Source organism: Sorex fumeus, unplaced genomic scaffold (genome assembly GCF_029834395.1).
Source record: "Sorex fumeus unplaced genomic scaffold, SorFum_2.1 ptg000043l, whole genome shotgun sequence".
In the NCBI taxonomy this organism is placed as follows: domain Eukaryota; kingdom Metazoa; phylum Chordata; class Mammalia; order Eulipotyphla; family Soricidae; genus Sorex; species Sorex fumeus.
The window spans coordinates 4,738-24,889 of record NW_026606100.1 but is presented as its reverse complement, the minus strand read 5'-3'; positions in this window follow the sequence as shown (position 1 = coordinate 24,889).

Genomic DNA, 20,152 nt, shown 5'->3' with positions numbered 1-20,152 from the left:
AAGCACTGCCAGTCACCCCCATGAACCAACTCCATCGCCACCCTATAAGCTCTACTGCCGGCCTTGCTTCAGAGACCCCTAAATAAATCTCAAAAGAGATCAAAAGCACAGAAAAGCTCAGATCCATGTGTGACTGAACAGACTGGGGTAAATTGGAGGGGGGGGGGCGGGTTGACCTGTGCCAGCCCAATCAGAGCCCCCCAACCCGCAGCACTTGCTTCCACAATCCAAAATCGTCGCCATACCCCCAGCCTTACTCCACCATCTCAGGATGGCCTTCACCAAGATATAATCTGCTGAAAATTTTGTAATGTGGATCTTAGCGCACCAACAGCCCTGACCCAGAGACACAGCATCAAGTCCCAGAAGAAACCATAGCACCGGAGATCTCTTTGGGCCCCATACCAGGCCAATTTCAGTGGGATACCCCAGATGGAGCAGGTGTGCTCTCCCCACCTACTCCAGATGGAACCCCCATGACCAAGAGCTTCCACAAGCAAGTCCGAGTTATGCGGGTTCCAGGACTAAATCTCCAGGCCACGTGATGGCAGAGGACTGGACTGTTCCTCCCTGGGTCCCTGCCCGCCCAGCAGACTGGCTGTCATGCCCTAAATTTGCTTCCAGGCACCATTTTAGCACACCAACAGCCCTGGCTCAGAGAGACACAGGAGCAAGTTCCAAAGAAACCACAGTGCTGGAGATCTCTCTGGCCTCCATACCGGGCCAATTTCACTGGGGAACCCCAGATGAATCAGGTGCAGTCTCTCTGCCTACTCCAGATGATGACCAAGAGCTTCCACACGCAAGGCCCAGGTGTGCAGGAAGCGCACCAACAGCCCTGGCCCAGAGATACCCAATTAAATTCCAAAATGGATTAGTGCCATACAGACATGTCTCTGGAAATCAGTCATTTACAATCTAAAAATTTACATTTACGATTGTGGCTGTGCAAGCTTGCATAATACTCAATATGAACAATGGAGAATACCTTATCTAGCGTCTGCCCCTTGAATGGTGGTTTGAAATTTCGAGCAAAACATAATGCCCAAAATTAGAGAAAGAGTACTGGAGAAATTGTCTGCCCTAGAAGCAGGGTTAGGACCAGGATATGGATAGTGGGAAATGTGCTCTGGTGGAGAGATAAGTATTCCATCATTGTATGGCTGAATCTCAAACATGAAATTTTTGTGACTCTGTCTCATAGTGATACAATTGAAAAAAAATTATGTGGAGTTCATGCCCAATTCAATCAGCTTAATCAATGGCTAAACAAGTGGCAGTACTCCTACATTATTTAAAAAACAAAATGCTTCCCGAGTTAGGATATCCTATTTTTCCTTTTATCTAAATGGCAAAAGGTTGATGACATAAACCATAGAAATTAGTCAGAAGTTAATCCGATAAGAAATAATTCAAACCAATATTAGTATCTCCAATTACTTCTGTCATCTCTATTGTACTTGCCTGGTGACTTTTAAGATTACACACTGAAGTTGTATAAGTAATTAGCTACCAGGATTTTAGAAACTTGGAGTTTTCAACTGAAGGAGTCTTAGAATTAGGGTTTTCCAGGAAAGTAATGACATCAGAATGATCTTCATTTTTACCTGAGGAAAAATTGAAACAGCCTTGTATCAAGAATGGATGTAGGGTTTGTTTGTCACATATTTATATCTGTACTGAGCCAGAGAGATAGTGCAAAGAGTAGTTTGTTTGCCTTGCATTTATCTGACCTGGGTTTGATCCTGCCTCCCCATATGGTCCCCCAAGACTGACAACAATAATTCCTGAATGCAGAGCCAGAAGTAAACTCGGGACATTACCAGATGTACCCCCCAAACCAAAAAGAAATACGTGAAAAAAATAAGAAATTGTTCTGACTAATTTGGTTATATATTAGATAAAATTTAAAGTAAAAGATATAGGAAAGTGGTAAATAATGACAACAATAAAATAAATGAGCAAAATTCTAAAGGAGGAAAGAAAAAAATTAATTACATCTTTATAAATGTATTCTCCTTGATGAACACCTGAAATGCATACAGTGTTTTAATAAAATGTTGCCACAGCTAAAAGAATAAATGAGTTTAAAGCTCCTGAAAGATGAATCAATGAAAAATTCAATTTATTATGAAATAAATTAAGAATAAAATGTAACTATCACATAGATCTACAGGCATAAAAAAATAATAATAAAAGATTGTGAAGATGTAAATGGCAAAGAATAAATGAAATAAGCAATGAATTTCTTTCATTTTAGCAATAATAAAATAAATAAGTAATTAAAAATACAAATTCATATATAAAATTAATTTTATATATGTATATGAATACAATAAAATTTAAATATACCATGTAAAACAGCACAAAATATGTCCATAAATACATTTAGGGACAAATTTACAATTGAGCCCTAACTTATAGCTCTGAGAAATTAGATAAGACCTAAATAATATGCATGTGACATTTTTGAGTAATTTTTTTAAATTTATTTTTAAAGAAAATAAGTGGATCAAAGGACTAAAAAACCTTTAAGTTTCATGTTTCCCTAATTTATGTAGTCAGACAATGCAATGAGAAAAAGAAATTGTTACAGCATTTTGTAGAAATGTAGGAGCTATTTTCTTGAAATTTCTTTGGAAGTACAAAGAATCTATTAGTTAGAAGAAAAAACAAAGTGAAGATATTAGTTGGAAGAAACAATAAGTTGTTTTCTTTCTTTTTTTTTTCTTTTTGCTTTGTTTTGCAGGCACACCAAGGAGTGCTTAAAGCTATTTCTGGCCTCTGCAAATTCAGGGATCAAATCCCAGTCAGTCATATACAAAATGGATCAAACCAATTTCAAGTAATAACAATGGGGAGGGTGCTTGTCTTGCATGTGCCCAAACTTTTTCAATACCCAGTACCGCAAAAAGTCCAAGAACCTGACAGGAGTGGTCCCTGAGTGCAGAGCCAGGAATGAGCCCTGAATACAGCTAGGAGTGGCGCAAAGACTAAAAAAGCAAAATTAAAATGTTGCCATAAACATATACAATATGCACTGTCACCGTCATTGTCACTGTCTTCCCATTGTTCATCGAATTGCTCAAGCGGGCCCAGTAACGGCACCATTGTAAGACTTGTTGTTGTTGTGTTTGGCATACAGAATACATCAGGGGGAGCTTGCCAGGCTTTGCTATGCGGGCGAGATACTCTCGGTAGCTTGCTGGGCTCTCCAAGAGGGGCAGAGGAATTGAACCCAGGTTGGTCGCATACAAGGCAAATGCCCTACCACTTTGCTATAGCTCCAACCCCAAACATTTTTTTTTTCATTTTGGAACACACAGAGTGGTGCTAAGGGACTTTTTCTGGTACTGTGTTCAGAGGCCTTAATAGGTGGTACTCAGCACTTTCATGGATCAAATCTAGACTTCCTGCATGCAAACCTGACATTCAGATCATTGAGCTAATTATGTGGCCCTCAAAATGCACGAAGATCTCCTTAAAGGTGGAATATTTTTTTTTTATAATTTTATTTATTGAATCACCATGAGAGCAGTTACAAAGCTTTCAGGATTAAATCTCAGCCATACAATGAAACACCCGTATTACCTTCACCAGTGCCCATTATCCACCACCAAAGTCCCCAGTCCATCCCACACCCTCCCCCTACCTGTGGGTCAGATGATTTCCAAATTACTCTCTCTATATATACTTTGATTACATTCAATATTTTGATACCACGCCCACCATTATTATTTGGGATTTTATCCCAACACTCAGATCTGCTAAAAAGGCAACAGTGACAATTTGTTTTCTATTTCTGGTTATGAATAACATATGATGTTGCATGGCTACAGCAGTGGCCACGCAATTTTGAAATTTCAAAATTTTAACAATTAAATCTGGAGGGATTTCTTGCCAAAACCTGCTGGGTTCCAAGATTTGTTCTCTGGGATAATGGCCATTAAGCAGCTTGATCAGGAACCAGAGAGGCTGTTCATGGATGGTGACTCGGGGTCTCGTTGGGACAGGGAGGAAAGGGCTGACTCCACCCCCATCCTGTGAGGCCCGATGTGTCTCGTCACTGCGGGCCCAAACTTGACTGTCCAGTGGCCTCTGGAGCATGATGGCCACTGGGCCGCCAGGGGGAACATGCCAATGCACAAAACCTATTCCCACCTGGGGTGACCCGGAACCAGTAGCCTGCTGCAGGGACTGGACACATTTCTGCCAAAAGCTGCTGGGTTTCAAGATTTGTTTCTGAGTCTCTGGGATCATGGTTGTTAAGCAGTTCAATCAAGAACCAGAGAGACCATGCTTCCAATTATATAGCTGAACCAGAGGTGGTGTGTCTCCCACATACCTAACTTTTGGCCATTTACTTTCTTGGTAAAGTTTGCCCCAAGTTTTTGGGGTCTGGCCAAAGGCATAGCAGCAATTTTGTGGTATCTGGAAGTCTGAAGGCGCCATGAAGATGCTGATGCACTTGCCTCACAGGTACAGATTGACCTGCTGGTGGAACCATACCCCCTGGAATATAATTTTTTAAGTTGATAAAATAAAAATAAACTCATTTGGAATATTAGAGACTTTTTAAAAAACATCAACTTACTTAAAAGTTAAACTACTTAAAATAAAGACTAAGTATAGATCGGGGAAAAAATTAGAAAGCAAACAGGAACTTGCACCTCTATGGAGACATAACAAGTAATCTATCATACACAATACTAGATTATGTAATATGAATATTATAAGAAAGTCTGTAATATGTTTCCTAGTTTTCAGAAAGTAATAAAGCTTACAGAAAAATTATTTGAAGAAGAAATAACAAAGCTAGCCTGAAGTCAATAGAAATTCTATAATCATAACCCCAAGAAATTCAATAAATTCCAAACAGAACAGTAACACAAGTAACTGTTGCCTGTACAACAAGGTATATTACACAAATAGCTGAACACAAAATATAGAGATAGAGTTTTCAAAGAGAATGAAGACATATATAGAGAAGTAATTAACTCAAGTAGATCTTGTATCAAAATATAAAAGTCATAGTTTATGGAATTCTGACTTTGCACAGTGCTAAGAGGGAAATAATAATTTGTTCTTCAAAATGAATGAAAAGCTGATGTAGGTAAATGTAAATAAGGCAAAAATATTTCCAATATCAGCACATCTACCCTGAGAGAAAGGTTAAAAGGATGTTTATCAGGAGGAACAGAAATCATATCATGAAAAAGTTTGAATATAATTCTCCAAAAATAACCAGATGAGGTAATCAAAACCAAAAATGTGAGTGGATAAATAGATCATTGGATTGATTGAAGAGCAAGTAGGGTGCTTGCCTTGCCTTGCAGGGGGTCAATCCCCAAATTTGTTCCCCCTAAGCTCCACCGGGAGTGGTCCCTGAGTACAGAGGCAGAAGTGAGCCCTGAGCACAGCTGGTGTTGTTCCCACCCTCTTCTCCTCCTACATTAAGGTGTACAGAAAAAAAAAAAAAGAAAAGCTCAGATCAAAACATAAAAGAAAATGACAAATTTGCACATGGAAAATGGAGACAGAAAAGGAAGTATACAACTGTAATGTTTTAAGATGTGAATTAGTAAACTGCTAATTGAAGATAAACTTTACTAATAAATTAAAGACAGGAGTTCTAGACAGTAATATAAACTGAACAGGTAACAAGTTAACAATTAGGTTAAAATAGAATTCTAAAATAATTAAAAGGAAGCATGAAGTATGAAGATCATTTTAAAGAAAATGTTGCTCAACTGGTCAAATATATTTTCTAAATTTTATGATTAAGTACACGAAATTAGCTTTAAAGAGATACACGTGCTGAGGCCAGAGGAACAGTACTGCTGGTAGAGCACTTGTCTTGCATACAGCCAACCTGGGTTCAATCCTGGCACACGACATGTTCCCCCAAGCACTACACTCCTAAGTGCAGAGCCAGGAGTAACCCCCGGGCATCATTGGGTGTGATTCCCCTTCTCCACCCCCCCAAAAAAAGAGATGCACATGGATAGGCTACAGATAAATGTATATACAATAAAAAAGATTCAAATAATAATCAAAAAAGTTGGAATTGCTATATTAACATCAAAGTCTTAAGAACAATAATTATTGTCAGAAATAAATGTAACTATTTCACAGTTGCAAGAGCCTAAGTGAAATGAAAAAGAAATAGACAAATCTACAATACAGTTGAAGATTCAATACTAGTTTCTCAGTGATTAATAGTAGTCAGAAAATCAATAGATAAACGCAGTCACTCGAAGATCTAATTGGTGTTTACAAGGATTGCGCTGTAAGTGCAGAATACACATTTTTTTATTTCATATGGAACATTTATTAAGTTGTTCATTATGCCTAGCTCTAAAGTGAATCTTAATTCATTTTTTAAAAATTGATATTATTCAAAGGTTGCTCTTTGGCAACAAAACAATTAAATTGAAATCCAATTCAATGTAATATATGAAAAACACAAATAACTGTAGATTAAGTAAAGTATACTTATACAATTATGATTTAAAAAATAAGACATCGCTTATTAGGGGCCGAAGAGATAGTATAGTGTCTAAGGCACTTGCCTTGAATATGGCTGACCAGAGTATCCCATATGGTTCCCTACAACCACCAGGTATGATTCCTGAGTGCAGACTGAGGGTAACCCCTGAGCACTGATGGTTGTGATGAAAAAAAAAGAAAAGAAATGAATTAAAATCAAAGCATAATTTATCAAAATTTGTTTTAAGTAGTTTATGCAAAACAGCATTGGCATAAAGATATCAATATTACAGAAGAGAGTATCTAAGAGTAAATGGATGTATATTATATATATACTTGCTTATATTTGTAAAAAGATGATAAAATAATTTAATAAATAAAAATAGTATTACCTAGAATTTTAGCATGTGTCTTTTCTATGTCTTCATATGCCTTCCTATGTCTTCCGATTATCATTAGTTTTTGACATTTATGACATAATCAAAATGAATATGTGGGTCATAATGCAATATAATAAATTCTAATGTAGCATACATCAAAATGAATTTATTATTTTATGATTTTATTTTTAGCTGCAGAAAAAATATATAAGAAAATCAGTTAATCTCTTTATAGGGACCACAACCAGTGAGGAGGATCAGTTGAGCAGGCATGACTCGGCCTATGTGACTGTCAACCAATATGCCTATCAGCCAATGTGATTGGGTAAGCTTGGGCTGCTATTCTCTGGGGTCATCAGATCCTACCCACCATCAGGCCCACCTTTGATACTGGGTCACCCTGCCACACCCAGTGGTGCTGGAGACTATCAGGAATGTCTCTAGAAAGGGGCTGTTATGTAGTGCTCAGGATCTAACTCAAGATTTTGCACAAACTAGGCAGTTGCTCCACTACTTAGGCTAGCAGCCCTGCTCCTCAGTTAATCTTGTCATGATGGTAAAAAATGATATATATATACACTATTAAAATACTGTTAGTTTTTATACAGCTCACATAACCAGTATGTGTTACATTTGATTTTATCAAGAAAAATATTTATCTAATGGGATTGGAATGATGACACTTAAGATTAATTTTATTTAGAATAGTTACTCATCGTTCAAAAAACAAAGCCTGTGCATTTTTTAATTCTTAAGTGAAGCATTGAACAAAAAAGAAATTCCTGTTAGCATAGACTCAAGCTAAGGAACCCCTCTCCTAAGCAGATTTATATGTTGCTCACAGTCAATTAATTCAGTGTTCACTAGTGGTACAGTGTGGGTGTGATTAAACTATTTTTAATGCTTTATACAGATGGTTTTAAATCAACAGCTAGTGAGCTTCATGTTTATTTATGTTTGAGTGGCAGCTTGTCAGTTTCTTTTAATTCTATTCCCATATTCTTTTTTAGTAAAGTGTCAATTCACAAAATGCATAGATGAATAAAATTTATGTTAAGAACCTCATTTAAATAGCCACTAAAGATACTGAGATTAAACAAAACATTGACTATAATAAAAGTAAAAAAAAAGAAAGAAAAGAGAAAATGCTATGAGAAATGAAAATAGAGACCTTTTAATCAAACTAGATTATTACAGAGAAAACACAGATTAAGTCACAGACAATATCAAATAACCTATACATCAGGGAGATTTTGTTAAATACCAGATTTGTAAGCAGACGCTATTTGGCAATCTCTGACATGACTGGAACATGACCTGTACATATTCAGAGAGGCGAAAGATAGGTGCCCTTTTCTTAGAATGCATGACTTGCTTATTTTGTAGTTTGTGACAGGTTCCTACTGAAAATACCAACCATAAACACCAAGAAGCCCATGACACCCTCCAAAAATAAAATTCAGCACAGCCTTAGTGACCTTTCTGAGCAGTGTTTAACTTTCTGAACCCATGCAGAAAAAAATCACCCATTCTTGCTTGAAATTAACAGACTCTTCAAGGAACTGCTGGAGGCCAACCAGCATTACCAAATCCAGTTTACTGTATTTATTGACATATCTTGTGAGCTCTGACACAATGGGCCTCTTAAAAGGGAATAAGGGGTAGTTGAAGGACTGAATAAAAATGTTTTCCAATAAGGTTTTTGCTAAAAGTAAATCATAGGCTTCACCATAAGAGGTACAACAAATACATATTTTCCCAATTCCATTTACTAACTACAATTTAAACATAACGTAGATTCTGAAACATGGGGTGGAAAAGCGAAATTGGGTAAGGGTCATCAGATCCTGGGGAATAATAAGCTGGTGCATTCTCTAGGTTTCTTTTTACCTTACTTATACCAGTCATAGAGACTAAAAATGTTTGCAACCAGAATATATCCACAGGTGTTCACACTAAAAATCAACCAAACAAATAGCCTGCTCTTTATACCCAGAAGAACCAGACAAATATGTTATATCAAAATAGAAAATTATTTTTGTTCTATTCTATTTGAGTATTTATTTTCTTGTTGAGCATTACTGCATCAATTGTGATCCCACTTCAGGCTAGTAAAGACCAAGTAACCTAGACTTTTATGCTCCCGGGATTGTAATCATTCCTGGAGAAATGTTGAAGGAGAGCATTTTCTTTTTAGAGAGTAGAGGTGGGGAGGAGACGGGGGAAAAGATGCTATTTGAGCTCCCTTGGGTGTGCTGAGTATTTTCAAGGCCACACAGTGGTGATCTGTTGGCTTCAGGACTGAATCAATGAGACTGGACTCCCGCCACCACCCAGTTGTCATGGGGCACCCTTTAATTTATCTAGTGGGTTGTACTTAGAGTGAAACTTCCAACTTAGGGTTTGGTCGTAGAGTGAAGAAAAGTACTCTGAATGGACGAAAAGGATTTTTGTTGTTAAATCTTTATCTTATAATTCAACTATAAGATAATGTTACTACCACACCAGTTTTTACACTGGATTTCAGAAGTAGGCCCTGATGGGGCCTCAACTAAATAAAATGGCTCAACTCAGAGAGATATCAGGGGAGGACTAGTGGGGACTTCTAGTGATTTCCACACAACTCCCCCTAAACAAAGGATCCCCAGCTTCAAAGTGATGCTCAGGGACCTCATGACAATTCCCAATGATATTTGTCTAGCCTGGCTGGGCAGTTCTTTACTCTGCCCTATGATGCATCATTACTGGGATTCAGTGGTGCTGGGCATTGCAGGGGAAACATAGTCTAAGCTTGGTAATGTTCAGAGGGTAATGCCGTGTTAGGGACTAGAATTGGGGCCTCACACAAGGAAGGTATATGCTTCAACCCTTTGAACAGATTCTGACCCTGGTTCTTGGAACAGCACAAAAATCTATAGTCATCTCAAAATAAAAGGTAAAAGGTAAAGGCCCTCCCGTTGATCGTCGATTTGCTCGAGCGGGCCCAGTAACGTCTCCATTGGAGACTGTTGTTACTGTGTCTGGCATACCGAATACTCTCGGTAGCTTGCCAGGCTCTCCGAGAGGGGCGGAGGAATCGAACTCAGGTCGGCCATGTTGGCCGCTTATAAGGCGAACGCCTTACCCGCTGTGCTATCACTCCAGCCCATCTCAAAATAAATAATTTAATTAAAAAAGGGACAACATTCCACATAATAAATGAAAAGACAGGAGTGTGGTGATAAAATAATAGTTATATAAAGAAAATACGATTGAATTGAGGAATCTAATTAAACATTATATAGACAAGTTTTAGGATTGGCATCTCATAAGAGCTACCAGAAAAACTAGAGTTTCTTAGACTATATTAAGGAATTAGCAACATTCTGAAAAGCAGAAGTTTATGGCCCAGGAGAAGCAAAAGGGTTAGGATACTATGAGATTACTGTCTGGAGAAGCAGTAAGTGTGGAAGTAAGAATAACAAAGACTTTTCTGTAAAGCGGCTTCCATGGTGTTAGGAAAGATAAAAGGCAGACATTTCACAAGTTAAGAAGAATGTGTGTATTCAGTGTAGAAAACTGTATGAGAATTATGACTAATGAATTCCTTAAAGAGAAGGAAAACACTTATGCAACATTATTCCTCCAAATTACTAATATCTGGTGCATAACAAATGCTTCATTAAGTATTGTTGCTGATTTTACTAAAGCAATTTTGATGCAGTGATGGGGACAGTAGACAAATTTTAGTGGAGTAAAAAAATCAAAGGGAAGTGAGAAAATAAATAATGCTTCTAAAAACCTTGGTTTGGAAGGCCAAGGACAAAAAGAATGGCAATGCGGGACACACTTTATTGTCTGAACATTTTAGTCATTTTAAGATGTGAGAAGATTGCACATACATCTTTACTAGGACAGGAAAAATTTGAAAATACAACAAAGAGGAAAGGTAGAAATGGAAACAAACTTTAAGGAAGTACAATGGATATATTTGCAGGCATATCAATATGCTATAAATATATCAATATTCTAGGTGTACATATATGATGACCTTTATTTTTCAATTGAGTGGAAGATTTATTGTGGCTGTTAGGAGAGTGAAAGAATGGTTATTGGAAAAGAAACTTAGCTTTTAAATATATCTAAAATAGGGGTTAAAGCTACAATTATAGCTATTGCGTACATTCATGTATCATGTTTATTTGTCACCACATGAGATACAACTTGATTTATCTAAGTAAGCCTTTCCTTTTGATGATAATCTCCAACTCTAAAGGATAGTTGTCTTTCCTGAACCAGTCTTCTGTGCATAATTAAAGATCAAATTGACTATGTATACATTTCTATAATTTTTTCCCTAAATCATATGGTATCTTATTGATGCATATAAAAACACCCCATTTTCTGGTATATTTAGGCATTAAGCTTTGCTCAAGGATAAAATAAATAGAGAAGTTTAGAAATGGATTTGCTCACTTATCTTTGTACGTGTACTCTATTGAATACAGGATATCTTAAAAGATGAGTCATAAGAGAGCATGACCTATTTTTAGCAAATGCTTTTGTAAATTTCATACACACTGGTGCAAGAATATTTTAAATCCTAATTCAACTAAGTCATCTCATTACCTGACTATACTGACCGATGAGTGTTGTCATGGTGATGAGGCAATCAAGTTAGCATGTCCTACTGTGAGAAATTTCTATTCTGAGTGCTTTATCAAGTTTTATCTTGCTCATCTCCAAACACTTTCTAATCATCAGGAAACACAAACAGCACCACTAGGGGGAAAAAAGTTATTTTTCTTTTTTAAGACAAAACTATGCCAAGGTAGACAAAAATTGCAAAGAAGCATTTAGTAAAATTTCATAAACTTACGCTTCTTGATAGCAAATTAAAACCTGCCAAGCTGAATATATTGATATTACTATTTTAAAAAATAGTTTTATATATATTCATATGGGCTGGATCGATAGCAGAGCTGGTAGGGCATTTGCCTTGCATGCAGTCGACATAGCCGACCTGAGTTCAATTCCTCCACCCCTCTTGGACAGCCTGGCAAGCTACCGAGAGTATCTTGCCCGCACAGCAAAGCCTGGAAAGCTACCCGTGATGTATTCTATATGCCAAACACAATAACAAGTCTCACCATGTTACTGGGCTCACTCGAGCAAATCGATGAATAATGGGAGGACAGTGACAGTGATATATTCATATAAACCCCATATTTTACAAGAATGAAAAGAGCTTCGTTAAAGGACAAAAAAAAATTCCTATCAGGTGGCATTGAGTACCGTCTCACTAATGTTGTACATAATTGTCTTCTACTAGATTAAGAAAGGTCAAAAACATATAGCAATTTTATCAAAGAGTAGATGATCATATGATTGAGGGGAGATGTCAGTGTATTCAACCCTGTTCCATTGGTCTGTAGTTCTGCTTTTGTTCCAGTACCATGCTGTTTTAATTATTACTGCTTTGTAGTAGAGTTTGAAGTTAGGGAGGTTGATTTCTCCCATTTTCTTTTTCCCAAGAATTGCTTTAGCTATTCATGGTGGCTTATTACTCCATATGAATTTCAGGAGTGTTTGCTCCATTTCTTTGAAGAATGTCATGGGTATCCTTATAGGGATTGCATTGAATTTGTACAATGCTTTGGGAAGTATCGCCATTTTGACAATGTTAACTCTCCCGACCCATGAGCAGGGGATATCTTTCCATGTTCTCGTGTCCTCTTTTATTTCCTGAAGTAGCGTTTTGAAGTTTAGGTTGTACAGGTCCTTACTTCCTTAGTTAAGCTGATTCCAAGGTACTTGATTTTTCTGGGGCACAATTGTGAACGAGATTGTTTTTTTTCATGTTGCTTTATTCTCTCTCACTGTTTGCGTATAGTAAAGCCATGGACTTTTGGGTATTGATTTTATAGCCTGCGACATTACTATGCAAGTCTATTGTTTCTAGGAGTTTGTTGGTGGAGGTTATAGGGTTCTCTAAGTATGGTATCATATCATCTGAGAATAGTGAGAGCTTGATTTCTTCCTTTCCTACCTGAATGCCCTAAATATCTTTTTCTTCCCTAATGGCTATTGCAAGTACTTCCAGTACTATATTGAACAGCAGTGGAGAGAGTGGGCATCCTTGTCTCGTCCCTGATCTTAGAGTGAAGGCTCTTAATTTTTCCCCAAGAAAAGCCTCTTTAACAAATGGTGCTGGCAGAACTGGATGGCTACATGCAAAAAAATGGGCTCAGAACTCTGCCTAACACCAGGTACAAAAGTAAGATCAAAATGGATTAAAAACCTCAACATCAGACAGGAACCCATAAGGTACATTGAAGACAAAGTTGGCAAAACCCGCTATGACATTGAAGCTAATGGTATCTTGAAAGATGTCACACCACTGCCAAGCAAGTGAAAACAGAGGTAGGTAAATGGGACTATCTTAAACTAAGAAGCTTCTGCACCTCAAAAGAAACAGTGAGCAAAATACAAAGACAGTCTACAGAATGGGAAAGGATATTTTCCCAATACACATCTGACAAGGAGTTGATATCAAGGATATACAAAGTACTGGTTGAACTCCACAAGAAAAAAACATCCAACTCCATCAAAAAATGGGGCAATGAAATGAACAGAAACTTTCTCAAAGAAGAAATCCGAATGGCAAAAAGGGACATGAGAAAATGCTCTACATCATTAATCATCAGGGAGATGCAGATCAAAACCACAATGAGATACCATCTCAAACCACAGAGACTGGCCCACATCCAAAAGAACAAAAGCAACCTGTACTGGCATGGATGTGCCGAGAAAGGGACACTCATTTACTGCTGGTGGGAATGCTGACTGGTTCAGCTGTTTTGGAAAACAGTATGGACGATTCTCAAAAAGTAGAAATTGAGCTCCTATTTGACCCAGCAATACCACTCCAGGGAATACACCCCAGAGAGGCAAAAATGTATAATCAAAGTGACATCTGCACTTGTTTGTTCATTGCAGCACTCTTTACAATAGCTAGAACAGGAAAAAACCTGAGTGCCCAAGAACAGATGACTGGTTGCAGAAACTTTGCTACATCTACACAATGGAGTACTATGCAGCTGTTTGAATAGATGAAGTCTTGAATTTTACATACAAGTGGTACTACATGGAAAGTATTATGCTAAGCAAAATGAGTCAGAAAGAGAGGGATAGACATAAAAAGATTGCATTCATCTTGGGGACATAAAGTAACAAAATAGGAGATTAATACCCAAGAATAGCCGAGATCAGTACCAGGAGAATTACTCCATGGCTTAGAGGCCAGCCGGGCATTCTAGGGGAAAGGGCAGCTCAGATAGAGAAGGGAGCAGCAAATAAAGGGTGTTGGGAGGATCCTCCCAGGATTGAAGAAGCATGTTGAAAGTAGACTATGACCCGAACATGACTGCCACTCAATGCCTTTTTTGCAGACCACAACACCCAAAAGGAGAGAGAGAACAAAAGGGAATTCCCTGCCACAGAGGCAGGGTGGGATGGGGGGGATGGGGGTTGGAGGAATACTGAGATCCATTGTGATGGAAAATTGAAACTGGTGGAGGGATGGGTATTTGATCTTTGTATAATCGAAACCGAAGCACAAAAATTTGTAATTCTACAACTGTGCCTCATGGTGTTTCACTAATAAAAATTAATAATAAAAATATAGCACTAAATCATCACAAATTGATTTTTTTCTGATAATTCTTTTTGAAATTTTCCTATTTTTCGGACAAATAATAGCACTGTCCTCCCGTTGTTCATCAATTTGCTCAAGTGGACCCAGTAACCTCTCCAGCGTGAGACTCATTGTTACTGTGTTTGGCATATCTAATATGTCATGGTAGCTTGCCAGGCTTTGCCATGCGGGCAAGATACTCTCTGTGGCTTGCCAGGATCTCTGAGAGGGCAGAGGAATCGAACTCGGGTCAGCTGTGTCGGCTGCATATAAGGCAAATGGCCAAGTGCTGTGCTATCACTCCAGCCCCGGACCAAGTAATAAGGTAAAGGTAAAGGTAAAGGCCCTCCCGTTGATGGTCGATTTGTTCGAGCAGGCCCAGTAACGTCTCCATTGGAGACTTTGTTGTTACTGTGTCTGGCATATCGAATATTCTCGGTAGCTTGCCGGGCTCTCTGAGAGGGGCGGAGGAATCGAACTTGGGTCGGCCGCTTGTAAGGCAAACGCCCTACCCGCTGTGCTATGAAATAAATTTGTTATATGCCTCTGACCGACCAAGCAAGTGTAAGCAAAGATAAACAAATGAGACTACATTACACTAATAAGCTTCTGCACTGTAAAAGAAACAGTGACCAAGATACAAAGACAGCCAATGAAATGGGCCAAATTATTTACCCAATATCCATCCAATAAAAGTTTAATAGTAAAGTAAAGACCCTCCCGTTGTTCGTCGATTTGCTCGAGCGGGCCCAGTAACGTCTCCATTGGAGACTTTGTTGTTACTGTGTTTGGCATATCGAATACGTCACGGGGAGCTTGCCAGGCTCTGCGTGCGGGCGAGATAGTCTCGGTAGCTTGCCGGGCTCTCCAAGAGGGCGGAGGAATCGAACTTGGGTCGGCCATGTTGGCTGCGTGCAAGGCAAACGCCCTACTGCTGTGCTATCAAAGATAAGTAATACACTGATAGATCTTTAAAAGAAAAATACCTCTAATTTCATCATAAATTGGAGAGAGGTAATAAACAGAAACTTACTCAAAGAATAAATTAAAATGGGGTAGAAGGATGCTGGAGGGAATCGGGGACAGTGATGTCAGGAAGTTGACACTAGTGGTGGGTATTGCAGCTGGAGCATTTAATGCCTAATACTTAAATATGATAAACTTTTAAAAATCATGGTGGTTTAATAAAATAAGAATAATTAAAATTAATACAATTAAATTTTTTGAAATTAGAAAATGATAAATACTAGATGATCTCAAACATATACAGAGTATAAAGAAATGAAGAGAGGGATTAAACAATCACCAGTGGAAACAATTCTTGATACATGAGTTAGAGAGATAGCACAGGTCTTGCTCTCAGTCACATTTGGTGTGATCCCCAACATATGACACTGCATACATTCACCCAAGCAGTGCCAGGAATGATCCCTGAGCACAGAGTCAGGAGAATGACCTGAGCACAAATGGTTGTGGTTAAGCACCAACACCCTTCAAAAAAAAAGTCCTGAGATACTATCAATAGAACTGGGAACTGTGGTACAGGGTGGAGGGGAGAGAAGGGACTGTGGGATTATGGTGGAGGGATTGTGAAACTGGTAGAAGACTTGGTATAGTATTCCTGAAACTATAAAATTATTTTAATACTAGTGTAAACTATAATACCTCAATAATAAATAAATAGGAATATCCAGGGGATTCTTTGCTCTCTGATATCATTACTTTTCCATTTGGGTAAAGCACTTTAATTTTTAATTCATACTTTTTTCAAAATTATTTGGAGTCAAAGAGATGATTTGAATGAGATGATTTCATAATCTGCGTGGAATAAGGTGTATGTTCTATCTCTGACACCACATGGATGTCCAAATACCACTGAGTGTGATCCCCAAGCAAAGATCCAGAATAGCCCAAAATAAAAAATAAAAATTATTATTCTGTACATTGTCTCTCTTTATTTTTTTCTCTCTCTTCTCTATTTTGTTTTGGATCTCCTGACTCTGAGTTCGAAGATCACTCCTTCAGTGCTTAGGGTATCCTATGTGGTGCTGGAATTGAACCAACGTTGGTCACTTATAAGACAAATGCCTTAACCCCTGTACTATTTCTCCAGTCCCTATATCATTGATTCTTTCCTTCTACTCTTTTGTACCTCCCCATAAATCTCCATAATGTGAGCTTTCTTATTACTAGACTTGAGTATTTTACTTAGATAACTACAGTAGCAGATCAACTAGTATTTTCCTGAAGTCTGTATAAAGACTAGGAAATTTACTACATTTCTCTAGGATATAGTATAAAGCTGTTTTAGTTTCTATTTGTCTTCTTTTTGATGACATGGGAAAGGATAAGACACACTCAGTCATGTTTACGAACTATAAACTAACCATATTATATATAAAATACATATAATATATAATATACAGTATATCTTATATATTATAATATAGCATATTCCTGACTCTATACTCAGGGGTGAGCCTTGGTGGTGGAAGAATGTGAACAAGAGTCAGTGGGAAACATGGCAAGCACCTTATTCCCAGTACTATCTCTTCATATCCTACTTTAAAAGATTTTCTGTATCCACCTTGAAAAGTATCAAAAATATTCCTACAAGAAATGAGAAAAATGACAAGTATAGAAAGTTCCCTTTTTCTACTTTTTTCTATTGTTTCTATTTAGCTTGAATCTATTAAGCTAAATAGGTCTTGCAACAAAAGATACTAATGTTGCTTATATATAAAAATTTGAAAGCATTTCTGGAATTAGTTTTATGAGATATAAAACTTGGAGTAAGTGCTTCTGTAGGCTAAGTTCAGTCAATCTTTCTGATTTGGAAAAGTAGAATCCTCTCCAATCTCAGGATTCAGAGTAATAACTTTGTAATAAGAGCCAAGAAATATCTAATTAGCCAACTTGTCATAAATGTGTTGTGTGGACAATTAAGCATGTCAAGTTTATGCAGTGGGGATAACTTACAGAGATAGAAGGGAAATGAATCCAGAGGGAATTTTTTATGATACCGCCTACTATACTAGAAAAATGCAAACAAATCTTGCTTATGACTCAATAAAATCTGTAAAGCCATATTTCTGACTTGCAGTTAAATCTTCAAATCTCAAATTTTCTATCTTCCTATGCAAACCATCTTCAATTTTTTATATTAACAGACCTTCTACTACAGAATAAAGTCTATGCCAAGCACAACTTTTCCAAGGCTGTGTCCCTGCTGATTTGTCTTTACTTTCTAGATTCAGCTGGCATTATAAAATATGGGACACACAGATTTGAACTTGTACTTTTTCCTTGAGACATGAGTTCGCAATATAAATGTATCTTCCCAAATGCTGAGGCACAATTTTCTCTTTTTGGATTCCTGTGAGGCATAAACTTTGGTGACCCAGCCTGGCAATCAAAGCTTTTGGGACAATATATCATAAGTTTTCTGCAAACGATGGCATTGTCCAAATACTCAAACATTTGCCCACAAGTACAAATAGAGAAATATCCCTTGACCCATTGATATGCTTTGTGGTCATTCACCGTTGATGACTTTTGTATGAGGCCAGAGAGAACAGACCGAGTTCCATACTGGGACCCTGGTTGTCACAAAGTCACTCATGATCATGACAAGTTTCTTCCATCAGCTACAGCCATATGTTACCCTTAGGATCTCCTTTGTTGACTAACTTAATATAGCCTTATTAGCAGCTAGACATTTCTCAACAAATGATGGAAAGGTAGCAAAGTTTTTTTTCAATTTTTCAGAGTTTATTTTTATGTGGCTACATTGGTTTATTAGACTGTTGTTAAGGGGTAAAATTCTCCTATACTATGCCCACAATAATGGGTCTCATTCTCCTAACCCTGAAAGAGCCTTGAATATGGCACTATTTAAAATCTCAGGGCTAGGACAAAGGAGATGTTACTGGGGTCTGCTTGAGGCAATCGAAGCGAACAACTATGCCCATCTGTATTATATATGTATAAGTATATACGTAATGAGTATTCCTTCTGCAAAGTCAGATCATTAGATCTTTTCAACCCACTCTACCCGACCACACCTACTGATAAGCTCAATTCAGTCATCAGACTCTTAGAGATTATTTTCATTGACCATTGCCTATTTCTTGATTGATGACAAATGAATAAGTTCGTCTGGTATTTGCCTTTATGCTTCTAACTAAATTTTCTTATCATGACAACTTCTAGTTTTGTTCTTGTGCTATGTTTTCACTTTTTGTATAATTTAGTAGTGTTTAATTATGTGCACATATGGCATGCATATATAGATATATGTCACATCTTTACCTGTCTCTCATTGAACATTTGGGTTGTCTCTAGATTTTAACTATTGTAAGTAGTGTAGCAATGAACATAGGTCTACTTAAATCTTTTTTAAAGTGTGGAAAGTGTTTTTATAGGTACTGGAGAGATAGTGAAGAGAATAGGGCACTTGCTGTGCATTCAACTGCCCCATATTCGATCCCTGGCACCCCATATGATGACTTGAATACTGCCAGGTGTGATTAAAAAAATAAAAATAAAAAGAATTTAAGGCAACTAAAATACCATCATAACCTACCAGAATGGTTAAAATGAAAAGGATTTTATGAGGCTCTAGCTAAAATCTACCTAAACATCTATAATAGTAGAATGGATAAATATGTTGTTTGATAGTTATACTTAGGGAGAAACATTCAAAACAAACTTCTCATAATGCAAAACAAAATGCCTGAAATTTGGAGAAGAGACCTTTTGAATCAAAGAATCATATTCAAATGAATGTATTTTGTATTATTATATTTTTATAAAACAAAATCAGACATTTAGCCTTTGATATCAGAAGTAGGATTGGTGGATGGTAACTAAGACAGGTCATGAAAAGCCCTGCCAATTTATGGTGTCATTACAAATAGTCCCCTGCAGTACATCCTGGTATAAACACCAACACTGCTTTGGTGGCCCTGTTGTCTCCCTACGCGCACATTGCTAGGACTCAGAAATACCACATCACCAGTCAAGTATTTAAAATCAGTCCTATACAACTGGAACAAGCAAGGATGGGTGTGAACTCTTGTTCCCTGAGCACTGCTTTGGAGGCTTAAAAACATAGATATAAAAAAAACTTAAAGCTTCAAAAAATTTCCAGTGTCAGTACAAGTTACATGAGACTGTTCACTTTGCAAAAATTCACTCAGCTGTATATGTTATGTGTACATATGCATTTTGTACGAATGTATAATATTAAAATGAAAGACCACTAAAATAAATTCAATCCCATTTCTTTCCATATTACCACAAAAGTACCCACTGAGTCCACATATTTTCGTACTCTGTCTCACTTCCGTTCAGTCTCTCATCATCTTTCACCCCCCAAAACAACACACTAGTTTGCCATCAGGTTAGTTTCCTTCTAATCTGTCACCATGAAACAATTTCCCCGACAGTCTTTCAACAGACAACTCAGTAGCCTGATTAAAACTATAACTGCTTAGTAATAAAATCTAACTTAATTTCCTTGTGCACAACAAATTTCCATTAATTATATTTGCCTCAACTCTCATCTATAATTGATGCTTACTCTGTTTTTTATTATTAATGTATG